Source organism: Conger conger, chromosome 13 (genome assembly GCF_963514075.1).
Source record: "Conger conger chromosome 13, fConCon1.1, whole genome shotgun sequence".
Classification (NCBI taxonomy): Eukaryota; Metazoa; Chordata; class Actinopteri; order Anguilliformes; family Congridae; genus Conger; species Conger conger.
Genome location: NC_083772.1, coordinates 27,676,988 through 27,689,348, shown reverse-complemented (window position 1 = coordinate 27,689,348; position 12,361 = coordinate 27,676,988). Strand labels below are relative to the sequence as shown.

At 41.6% G+C, this 12,361-nt stretch overlaps 1 long non-coding RNA gene across 1 annotated transcript; it reads right to left on the bottom strand.

Moving 5' to 3' along the window:
• Positions 1-5,763: 5,763 nt before the first annotated feature.
• LOC133107665 (uncharacterized) lies at positions 5,764-6,762 on the bottom strand. Its single transcript, XR_009704613.1, has 3 exons — positions 6,675-6,762; positions 6,265-6,339; positions 5,764-5,917 (listed from the first exon to the last, which is right to left on the bottom strand). It is a non-coding gene; the product is annotated as an uncharacterized LOC133107665 (long non-coding RNA).
• Positions 6,763-12,361: the final 5,599 nt, after the last annotated feature.

Below are 12,361 nucleotides of genomic sequence, written 5' to 3'. Positions count from 1 at the left end.
CTAGGACAGATGGAAGTTGTGATATAGGGAGCCACATCTTTGACGAGCGCATTAAGGCCACTTTTTAAGCCAACCATAGCTCTTGCACCGTCTGTGCACATCGCGACACATTTTGGCCAGGGTATATCATGTTCACGGAAAAAATCATCGATCACTTTGAAAATCTCAGAACTTGTTGTACGCCCAGGCAGCTGCTTACAAAAAAGAAATTCCTCCTGCATCTCATTTTGGTCGACAAACCGCAGAAACGCCAAAAGCTGAGCGTCGTTTGACACATCGGTGGATTCATCTAATTGTCGTGCGAAAGAATCTGCCTTACGGAGTTTCTCTACTAGTTGCGCCCTCATGTCAGCTGCCATTTCATCAATCCGGCGGGAGATGGTTGTGTCTGACAATGGGATGCTTTTCAATTTTTTAATGTACTCATCATTCCCAAACATTGTTTTGCACATATCACTAGCTGCAAGCAATATTAAACTTCCCGCTATTGTGTAGGGCTTTTTTGTCTGAGCGACACGTAATGCAACTTGATAAGATGCTTTTTAAGCTAACTCGCCAACTTTCGCTGATTGTCTCATCAAGGTCTATTGGCCCGCAAAAGCTTTTAAACGGGACTGGAAATGGTCAATGGTTTTTTTCCTTCAAGTGAGCATGGTGTGTCTCTAAGTGTCGTTGCAGCTTTGATGGCTTCATACTTTCGTTTGATAGCACGGCAGAGCAAACCACACACATTGGTAATTCAACACCATCCTTGCAGGTGAAGCCAAACTGTAGATAATTTTCTGAATATTTACGAGTCTTCTCTCGTTTGCCTTTATGGCTATTCATTGAAGGGGTGTTGTCATCCTCTCAAGGTGGGTCACCCGAACCGCCATCAGTCGTGTCTGACGTGGAGCTTTTGTTCCGAGAAATTACAAAACGATCCATCATTTCACATTTTATGGTTATCACTAACGTGTTTTGGCACAGGATAGCTAAATGTTGCACATGGGGATCACATGATCGCATGCATGATGCATGGGTAGCCTACTATGTGTTATTATGAACGAATAGGAAGCGTTTTTCTTTTCTATATTCTGTTAGCCTATGACATTTTTAATTTTTGGAAGAGGAAAAAAATGCTTCAGGTGAAATAATTTGCCGGACCCCCTGTAGTACCTCCACGGACCCCCTAGGGGTTGTGACCCCCCAGTTGAAGACCGATGTTATACAGTGTCCCCACTCAACCGTGGTCATCGGGCAGCATGGACACACAGCTGTACATTAAAACTGCACCAAGTCCATTGGCTGCATGGTCACTTCTTAACACCTGCCTTGAGGAGACAAGAACCTGGACAAAATTCCTGCAACTCAACATCAAAAAAACCGAGAACCTCATTGTTGGCATCCCCCACCAGCTCCGCCACTCTCCCTTAACCTAATAATCTCACTATTGCTTATTACATCCCTCTCTCCTCCTCAGTCTCGAACCTGGGCATCACATTTGACCCCTCTTTGACTTTCGACAAGCACCTCAAACAGTTGTGCAAAACGTCCTTTTACCACCACAAAAACATTGCAAAACTCCACCCCATTTTCTCCCTGTCCGAAGCAGAAAAGCTTGTCCACGCATTTGTCTCCTCAAGGCTGGACTACTGCAATGCTCTCTTCATCAGGATTCCAGACAAGAACATCCAGAAGCTCCAGTATATTCAAAACTACTCCACCAGCATCCGGATGAGAGTGCGGAAACATGACTATGTCATCCCCCATCCTTGCATCTCTGAATTGGCTCCTGACATTCAAATACATACATGAAAATGCACCCTCCTACATCAAGGAGCTGCTCACACCTGTAAACCAAACCCGCTGCCTCAGATCAAGCAACTGTCTGCTCCTGCCAATGCTTCATGCTTCATCCCACAGCAAGGCAATGAATCCAAACATACAACAGTGCTCTTTTTCTTCTTAATGATGTTTGTTCCAGTAAGCCTATGTCTCTGACTGTCTTTTTCAAATTTCTCAGGCTTATAATGCCTCCCTTGTCTTGTTGGCACAGGTCTGGTCCATATGTTGACAAACACCAATAAAGCCTAGACTCAAGACAAGATATTGAATGCTTTGTTATACCTGCACTAAGGAATCAATTGAATACACCTGAGTAATTAAAAATAGCTGAGAAGAACTGTATGGTTACTTTTGGACCCCTAACATGGGGAGACTATGCCTAAAAAGGATTTAACCCAATCCCAACATGGATCACCCAATCATCTACCATAAATCCTCAAATTGTGGCCGGGGTCTTTTATTTACTTAGGCTGCACAAAGCACAGGCCTTTATTTGGGGCAGGCTTGTATTCGAGTCAGGCCTTTATTTCTTATTAGGCTTCTGATGTAGAATTTTATTCTTAAAAATAAAGAAAAGGCTACACTTGGTGGACCAACACTGTTCAACACTTCCTGTAACCGTTCAGAAATCAATTAGTGTAGGCTAATCAGGAACACCGTTTGGTAAGTCATAGTGTCAGTCTTAACAGACTTAGTTTATTGCAAATATTCTCAAACACAATAAATCACATGCAAGTCCAGAATCCATAAAATAACAACTTGCCAGACACGCCTTCATGAACAATAACAAATTAGCGTAGATAACAGCAAGTTAAGGATCTTATTTTCCTAAAGTGTGTTTTATTGTGAGACATGCGTTTCGTTTGGAGCAGCATACCGGTAGACTATCAAAAGATTTTTGCTTTGGTTTGGAATTTAATTTACTTTTGGACTGTTTGATTCTATTGCTAAATGTTGGGACTGATGGGCACTGAAATCTTGGGGGTATTTGATGGTTCACTGTTACGTTTTATGTAGTTGAAAGAGTGTCGGGATTTCCACCCGTCTGTTTATTGCGAGCCAAGGCAGCCGCTTTCATTCATTCATTGAACGTGCACTGTGCTGTAAATACATGGAAACCTTATTGCGTAGCCAAGTAGCCTAAATTGAGTTCATTTTTAATTTAGCCTGATTTACTTTTTATTAAATTCATAGGCTGGAATGCCTCGCGGCAACAATTGTGTTTAAATGTATACTGCTTTGGCAAGCTACTCAGAAGGGGGCGGCAAGCGACTGGTAGCTTGAGAGCAACGTGTTGGAGACCCATGGTGTAGGACAACAACCTTTCATTGGCAACAGTATTAAACCAACCAACAATATAAAATATTAAGAAGAGCTCTTTTATTTCATTGAGTTAAATCGAAACAATGTCTTCTAGTGCTCATGGACTGATAGCCCTACTGGTAGCCAATATTACCCCGGCTTGTATTTGGGGGCTGGCCTTTATTTGTCCAAATCGACCACGCCCCCGGCTATTATCCGAGGCCCAGCTTCACATAGAATCCCGGACACAATTTAAGGATTTATGGTATATACCCTCAAAGGTGACAGTCTGCACTTTAACATTATATTACTTAATTTAAAATCCTACACAGAGTACAGAGCCAAAAGAAGAGACATTGCACCACTGTCCAAATACTTACTGACTGCACTGTATATCTAGATAAATTAGCTGAATGGCTAGAGTTATTTGTGCAGAAGTGCAATTGTATATTGAACAGACTGATAAGTAGGTAGGTACTTAGGTTGATGTACATATTGTTTCACTAATATTCAAGTTACATTCGCAGTTTAAAATGTGCATATTTCCTTTCATGGAGCGACAGGTAAGCCACTTTGTCACCTGTGCAGGCTGCTGTAACCCACCTTCTCCAGTGACTGCTTCCAGGTAGCTGCCCTGGCTAGGCTAGTCAAGCATTTTGGCTGCAATATGCTGCCAAAAAAAAATGGGAAAGTAAGAGTATATTAATAAACCAATACTGCTACGTGATTCTAATTAATTTACAAATAAAGTTATAATTATTATTATTAAATCGCAGATGCAGATTAAGGCTAGTCCTAGACTAAGTATAGATTATCCATACAAAACTGCGTTTAGTCAAGGACTAAGATTAATCTGTGTCCATGTAACCAGCCCCTATTTTGTTATTGACCCTCATCTTATATTACAGGCCCATGACAATGCTTACATTATGTTGCATGAGTTCTTAAAAATAATAAATATGTATAAATAGGTTATTTATTTTATGTTATTTATTGATATATCAATTACCTACCACACCAGACCTGAGGTTTTTGCAAAGCCTTTCTCCATCCAGTTTGAGAAAGGCTTTGCCAAGTAGGTAGGTACTTAGGTTGATGTACATATTGTTTCACTAATATTCAAGTTACATTCGCAGTTTAAAATGTGCATATTTCCTTTCATGGAGCGACAGGTAAGCCACTTTGCCACCTGTGCAGGCTGCTGTAACCCACCTTCTCCAGTGACTGCTTCCAGGTAGCTGCCCTGGCTAGGCTAGTCAAGCATTTTGGCTGCAATATGCTGCCAAAAAAAATCATCATCACCATCAGTTGTAATCCCAACGCAATTGTCCCAGCTCAGGCCCACAGAACCCAAGTACAAATCCACAGAGTTGAAAATCTCGTCTGCCGTTGTAGTGGTAGGCAGCTATACTGCAGAGAAACTGTTCTTGTATATCTCCCTCCCAAACGTGCCTCACATATACAAGTAAAATCGCATGGTTGGCTATATCCGTGGACTCATCCATCTGTAAGGCGTAATGAGTGCTTGCCTGGATACGGGTCGTAGTCTGTTGCTTTATGTCCGCAGACATGTCTTCAATACGCTTACATATAGCATCATTCGATAGCGGTATTGTCTTCAATTTATGTGCTGCAGCTTGGTTTACCACCTCTCTGACCATATCAATAGCTGCAGGTAAGATGAGGTTCTCTGCTATGTTGTGGGGTTTTTTGGCCTTTGCTATGCGGTGGGCAACGTAGTACGATGCACGGAGTGCCTGTACCTGTGTGGAGCATGCTGAAGTTAGACGCATTTGCGAAGTCCTTAATGCCTGGCGTCGCCTCTCAAAATCTTTGACAGTCGGGTGTTTTGTCTCCAAGTGACATTTCAGTTTTGAGGGTTTCATGCTCTCCTGTGCAAGCAATTCACCGCAAACCACACATTGGGGTTTCTGGACGCCTTTGTCCTCAACATAGCTAAATCCATATTTCAAAAACTCGGGGTCGTATTTTCGTTTCGCCATGACAGCTCGCTAACATTTTACCGCTTAAATGATTGATACATGTTATAAAACATTCTATTTCCATGGCAACAACAGGCATGGGCCAGACATCAAAATAAAGGTTTTGGGTCAACTAGTAGGCCTAGGTAGCCTATCTCTGTGGCTCTGGGGTCAACGTTAAGCGGTTGTATGAAAAGAATGTGTTTTTTTTTTTTTGTTTTTTTTACACCATCCCTCTGCAACCCACCCAGGACAAAGTGGGTCGCGACCCACCAGTTAAGAAACATTGGTTTAACACATCTGGGTGTAAATACCAGGAAATAAAAGCTGAAATTCTGAACTCATATTTTTAACTCCAACCCAAATGTATTCTGTGTATTGCAAAAACAAAGGAATTGGCCTTACTGTTCCAATACTTGTGGAGAGGATTGTATTTCTTTAAGTGAACAGCAGTAAATATCTCTGAGGAAAATATTTTTACCTATAATATTTTTGTGTTTTCTGGCATTTGCTTTGATGTGCACAGTACTTGAAGTGGAAAAAAATAAGTGCCAGTACTCCTTATTCACGTGTTGGAAAGTGTATCGGCCAGTATCAGCAAACCCTTAAGTATTACATTTGAAGTTTTCAGTGAATAAATGATACTATGAGGTATTGCTTTTGTTCACAATATACTGTGTGTTTATTTTGAAAAGTGACACACATTTAAAATTTTGAAATGCTCAAGGCAGCTTCGGTGTATGACGAAAGGTCAACAGGCCTGTAATGGAGAGCTCTGCGTAGCTGGGTGGGGCACTCCATGTTCCCTATGGACAAACACAACACAGACACAGGTAGAAGAGGGAGATAAACAGAAAGAAAATGAGAGGGCAGTTAGTTATGCAGGTGGCAATGAATTCAGTCAAGTGATTTTTAGCAGGCAAAAGTTTTAAAATCAGAAATACATAGGTAATGTATTTTATTTTATTTTTTCAGGTAAAGCAATACTTTTAATAAGCATATTTAAATGATTCATGTGGATGTCTAGTTTTAATTTGTTTGTTTAAGTACAGAAATTACATTATATATATTTGATGGTAGCAAAAATTCTGAAAGCACTAAACATTTTCGGGAGGACAAACATTTATTGATAAGGAATAAGATGTTCACATACTTAAAGAAATGGCACCAGTATGCCCTGGGGATGAACTGAAGAATTGATGAACTGATGCATCTGTAGATCTTCTTCCTTTTGCCAGGCAGAGGCAGAAAGAGACAGAGAGAGAGAGATCGAGGCAGAAAGATACAGAGAGAGATAGAGGCAGAAAATGAGAGGGCAGTTAGCTATGAATGTGGTGATGAATTCAGAGAGGATATCACATTGTAAATGGTGAATTAATTCAACAGCTCTTGTCATCTATTGTGAAATAATGAAACACATTAGCAAGGTTGACCAAATACACACTGCCAAAGACAGGAGAGGTAAGTAGCCTAAAATTGTCAGCAATGTTAAATTATTAGCCTAGATTTTACTCAGAAAAAAATATTCTGCATGCACTAAATAGGTAAAAGATGTCAACGTACTTAGAAAAGGCTCCAACAGGTCTTGGGCTCAGATGTGCTTGAGCGGTCAGGGGCTTCGCATGCTGTTTCGCTTGCAGATCTTCTTCCCTTTGCAGGCCAAGACCTTACATATCTCTGCGGACTGAACTGCTCTAATGGTGGTCCATTGCATTTCAGAAAAACAAGGTTGGACAGTCGGCTTATAGCAAGGGAGTTCCTTTTGGCGGTAAGAATGTCGTTCATGCTGCTGAAGGCTCGTTCACATTCACTGGTGGAGACCGCAATGGTGTGGACAGCTTTAAGTAGAGGCTCCAGGGTTGCTGGTGTCCCTTAGCTCCTTGTATTCCCGGAATCCCTGGATACTTTCCCTTTTATCTACTTTTAGTGTGTCACACAAACGAAGCACCGCTGCATCACCATGAACTGTCCCTCAGGCCAACTGTCTGGTTGAAGGACCTTCATGTCTGTCATCAGTTGGTCACCACCTCTATTTGAGCAGCTTGCTTGTGTGCTGACATAAGAGCTAGTTGTTGGAGCCATCCTGCATTTCAGATTTTCTGCCATGCTCCGGAAGAACTGTCCTGCATTGATTTTCACTATTTTCTCATTATCACGTAGGGCTACGTTCTTGAATGATTTCTCAGTTTGAGCTTGGAGGGCAGATGTTGTGTAGGGGCCAGGTGTTGAAACCATGGACTCAAAGACACGAATCTGTCGAGCCAGCAGCTTGTCCGCGTCAGGAAGCGTCATGTCTCTCTTTTGGAGCAACCATGACAGATCACTCAGTTCTGTGAGGGCATCATACATAACTCCAAGATTACAAACAAAAGGCACAGATGTGAGAACATCATGGAGTCCCTTGTACTTTGCTCTCTCTCTTGAATCCCTGCTAACATCATTTGCAGCACTAGAAAAGTGCACCTGAAGCACTTTGTAGCTCTCCCAGACTGCTCTGACAGTCCTCTCACTCGAAGCCACCCAACGGATTGACAAAACACGTCCTATGACAAGTAGACGCTGCCCAACATCCTGTGCGCACTGAGCCAATTGTCTCTGATTTTTTGGAGATGCATGATATAATGTATACAGCTTATCAAAGAAAATCTGAAAATGGTTAAGTCCACTGACCTCTTTGACAACATCCCCAACTGCCAATTCTAGACGGTGATTAGAACAGTGCCATACAAACAGGTCCGGGAATTTAGCACAAATCTGTGTAGCAACCCCTGCTTTTCTGCCAAGCATAACTGATGCTCCATCACATGCAAATGACACAAAACAATCACCTAATAAGTGTTCATCAAAACCATATTTGTCCAGGCATGCCAGCAATGTCCTTGTGATATCATTTGCTGTGGTCCCATCCAATTCCAGGAGTTCAAAAACTACAGTGTCTGGCTCTGCGTCAGCAAAAGCTACCCGCAAACAGACCACCAGCACAGTCTTGCCACTGATTGTGGTGGATTCATCAATCAGCACACATAATTTCCGTCGGTTTGTGATGATGTCGTCGACCATTCTTTTCTTCATTTCAGTTGCAATATGGTCGATGATGTCAGCACATGTCTTGTTTGAGTGCAAAACACGGCCCATGTTAACTCCATTTAACTCTTGCAAGCTCACATCAATTGGCATATCTGTAAATGGTCTCCCATGTTTACCAATTTTATAGGCTGTTCGGAACACTTTGCAGGTTGTATCATGTTCAGCCCTGTGCATTTCTTGAATCCTCTTGTGAATTTCATCACGTGTGGCCATCTTTTCAATCTCAGCTGCTTTTATGTGGGATTTGGAATCTTTGTGTTCCTTTATTTTCTTACGCAATGAATGTTGTTGTCTAGCCTTATCAGTGCCAAAGGAGGAAATTGAACATTCACTCCACTCAGTTGACAGCCTCAATCCATGCTCTTTATGAGCAGCCAGCGATGTAACTTTACTACATACTTTGCACCCAAGCTTTTTGTCTTTGACAATGAGCCAGTCATTCTGAGCGCAAAAATAAAGCATTTGCTCCTTTGACCAACAGTCGGGCCGTTCATCTTGACTCACGTTGTTGTTGATAACGTCGGTATTGGCTGCGGTAGGTGCAACGTTACCTTGTTGAAGCAGCTCCCGACCTTCATTTAATACTGGCTCTGGCTGGGGAGGATTTGACACACTGTCGTGTCTTTGCTCTGTTGTTTCGCACTCGGAATGTGCTCTCTTGCCCTTCTGTAACCAAGCTAACATAATGGCGGCAAAATTTACTGGACCGCGGAGAAGTTATGAGAGAAGTTTTACTCCGCGTGCACCTTACCGCGTGCACCGAGTGCACCCTGGGTAATGAAGTTTAGGGGCTCCCAACAAAAGGCTGTTGTAGTAGGGAGGACAAAACCGAAAAATTTATTTCCGGAAATCAGCATGAATATTATGATTATTATCTCAGTTTAACCTTAAATTAACGTGTGGTGGACAATAATTCTGCTTAAGGTTGAATTTTAATGTGACAAAATGACTGTTTTTGTGGCTTTTAAGCGCTCATTTTACCAGCATTCCATCAATGTTAAATGCTGGACCCCGACGGCACCGAAAAACAGGCAGATTTCACTGCCATTCCATTCTTTACGTATATGGAGCTCGAAAATGGTGACACAACAATGGCTTTTGCTGGTTTACTTCACGCGCTCATACATGGCAGTTGGTGGCAGTTCGAACTGTCAAAAGTGTGACTGGAGCCAGGTCAATATTTTTGCTGGGTACTCGGTATGTCCAGCCTTATAAGTCCAAAGTCCCTGGTTACTTTTTCATAGTTTCAATGGATTTTGACAATAGACATGTCAGACTTCAATCATGTTAACGCTCTCAAGCGTGCGTCAAAGTTTAGGTAGCAAATAACAGTGCTGTATCCTTCTGACGTCATTTACATAGCTACAGAACTGTCCGATCACGCCGAATCACTGATAGAAACAAGATGAATTAATGACGATTCAGAAAATGTATAACTTTTAAAGATTTAAATAAATCCTATGGTGGGACTTTATGGACGGTACGACAGAAAATTCCGGTGCCGTCGAACTTAATCGAATGCTTTTATTTATATCGTTCGAATGACCAAGTGCCGTTAAAAAGCAAATTGTATGGCTTTGTGCTATTCGCGTATGCTAGCTACATCATGCTAACATCGCGCAGGGACCAGTAAAGGCTTAGAACACACTAGCACTTAGTTATTGTAAGTTTGATCACCTCTACTGTAAAGTAAAAAAGTGGACATATTACGTTTTCTGTGAGAAACCTATTGGTGAGCTCACGTGCACACACAGCGGTCTACATTCTAAAGCTCCACTTTGCCCTCCCTAGTTGTAGACCAGTGGAGGCTCCTCCATAGAGGTGGAGGAGGCCTGGCCTCCCCAATAATTTGAGAGAAGAGAGAGATTTAAAAAAAACAATAAATATATTTATTTTATTTATTTATTTTAACAAAAAACATATTTTTTATTTTTTATATTCATATTATTTTAGTTTTGTTCATAAATCTCAATTTTCCCATGGCTAAAACCCAATATTGCAATTGTAAAGCAACAGGCCAGATTTCCCTATCAGTTTGTATTAAGGGAGGCCAGGCCAGGCCAGGCCTCCCCTAGGAAATGAGATTCTCATAGAAGTCAATCTAATGCATTTTTTTTCATGCCAATATGTGATTGGCCAGATCACTGAAAATGGGTGGGCAACGGAGGCCTGGCCTCACCATGCATTGTGTCCAGGGCAAAGATTGACATTTTGTTCGTCCAATCACATGCTACTGGTTCATTTGGAATCAACTATCCTTTCCTTTCTATTCAACACAGAAGCCATTTTGAGAATTCGCTAGTCACTTCAGTCAAACAAACACTCGCCATAGTGGCTACGAGTGTCCTATCAACTTGTGCTTTTCAGGAAATTTAGAGAACACCCCTGGCTATCATCCCTGGAGTTTATAGCTCATTTGGCCAAACACTTTTGCTTAAAACTACCTCGGAAGTCGGCGAGATTCTAACGCAATTTGAGATCTTGGGCTGGAGATATGCAGATTCCAGATACTAGGGAGTGAGAATGACATTCAATAGGTCATGTTAGACACCATTTGGGATTTATTGAACAGTTTTATTTTTAATGTAGTCCATTTCGTTTTATTACAAGTCAATTTAATAATCTTCCATATCAAATTACCGAATTGTTGCTCTGTGAGGAAATTCACTCTAAATACGAATAGAGTGCTGCCCTCTAGTGGATAACGTTAACGTTAGATAAAGCCAACTGGAACCATATTTTTACATATTTTATATTAAATATATTGAATAAAACTACATATGATAAAGAAAGTGTTATCTTATCTTTTTTATATGCTAAACTTGATTAAATTGGTGATTACATGTTGAAGCTGTAGAAGAATGAAAAATGTAAGCTAAACAAAATTGTTTTTAACTACATAATTAAAATTCCTGCCTTTTACACATGTTCACTTGGCATTTATATTACATCCAAATGTCATTTCTCAGCTTAATTATCAGGCAGGCTCATAGACTTACAGCAATGTCATTTCTTCAGGAAGGCACAAGGCTAAGCTCTGCACAATGAATTTCATCAGCCAGAACTTTCTGACTGTAGCTTACACTCCAAATAGTATGCCTTTGGCCAGCACAAAGACAGATAAGAGAACAGGGAACATTCCATCGCGAGTGAAGTGAGCAAGCGGAAAAAAATGGCCTCCTCAATTCTGGAAGTCACCAGCCTCCACTGTTGTAGACATAGTACATGACGATTCATAGCGAAACGTCATTACTAGGGTTGCCAACTCCCTGAAATGGAAATAAGGGACACCTAGTTTTTTGTTTTTTTTTGCTAAACGATTTTTCACACTATACTTGTACAGAACTTTGGTCAATTACAGTTGTTTTAAATGTGCTTTATAAATAAAGTTTGAGTTGAGTTGAGCTCTGTGCTGCAGTCAGACGTCTTTGCTGTAAAAATAAGTATTGGGGGTGCAATACCATCTGTGAACACAGACACGGGGGCAGCATCGCGGTCGGGTGCTGTGGCGGCACCAGAAAGCCCCGCGAAGAAGACATAATGCTCACTGAGCATAGCTGCAGAAGACTTGCCGGTTCCCGTTTGAAGCAACGAGGATTCCGATCAGTGATCAGAGCACAGTGTGAGTGTGCCGGTACTCCGCAGAGTAAAATGTAGAACTTCCGGTACTGCGTACCGGTGAGTACCGGCCCACTTCAAGCACTGGATGTGCATTGTGCCCAGTCCTAATTCAAAAATAATGACAGTCGCAAAGTTCCCTGAGGAGCAAAGCTGGACTGCAGAGTGCTCCTGCTGGAGAATAGGCAGAGTCAGTCTTACAGAGCTGCAGAAGGGAGCTAGAAGTATGCCTGAAGTTCACTTCCTAACAACACAGTCACTGCTGGGCATGTTTGTTTCTCAGGGCAGGGAGTCCTTAGCTGTTTATAGATTTAGAATGGAACTCCCACAGATATCCCGCAGATGGGTCCCTGGGAACCAAAGAAACACACCATTATCAGACATGCTGTATATGTTTGTCCACCAGTAATTTTCCATCTAACAGGAGGGACACATTTGGCTCATTTTCTGCCATGTATCATTGATTTGGGAATTATGTGAAACTCAATCAAGATAAAGCAATTTTCTATTGTCACCTCCACAACCAGCTGAGGTTCATCAGACTC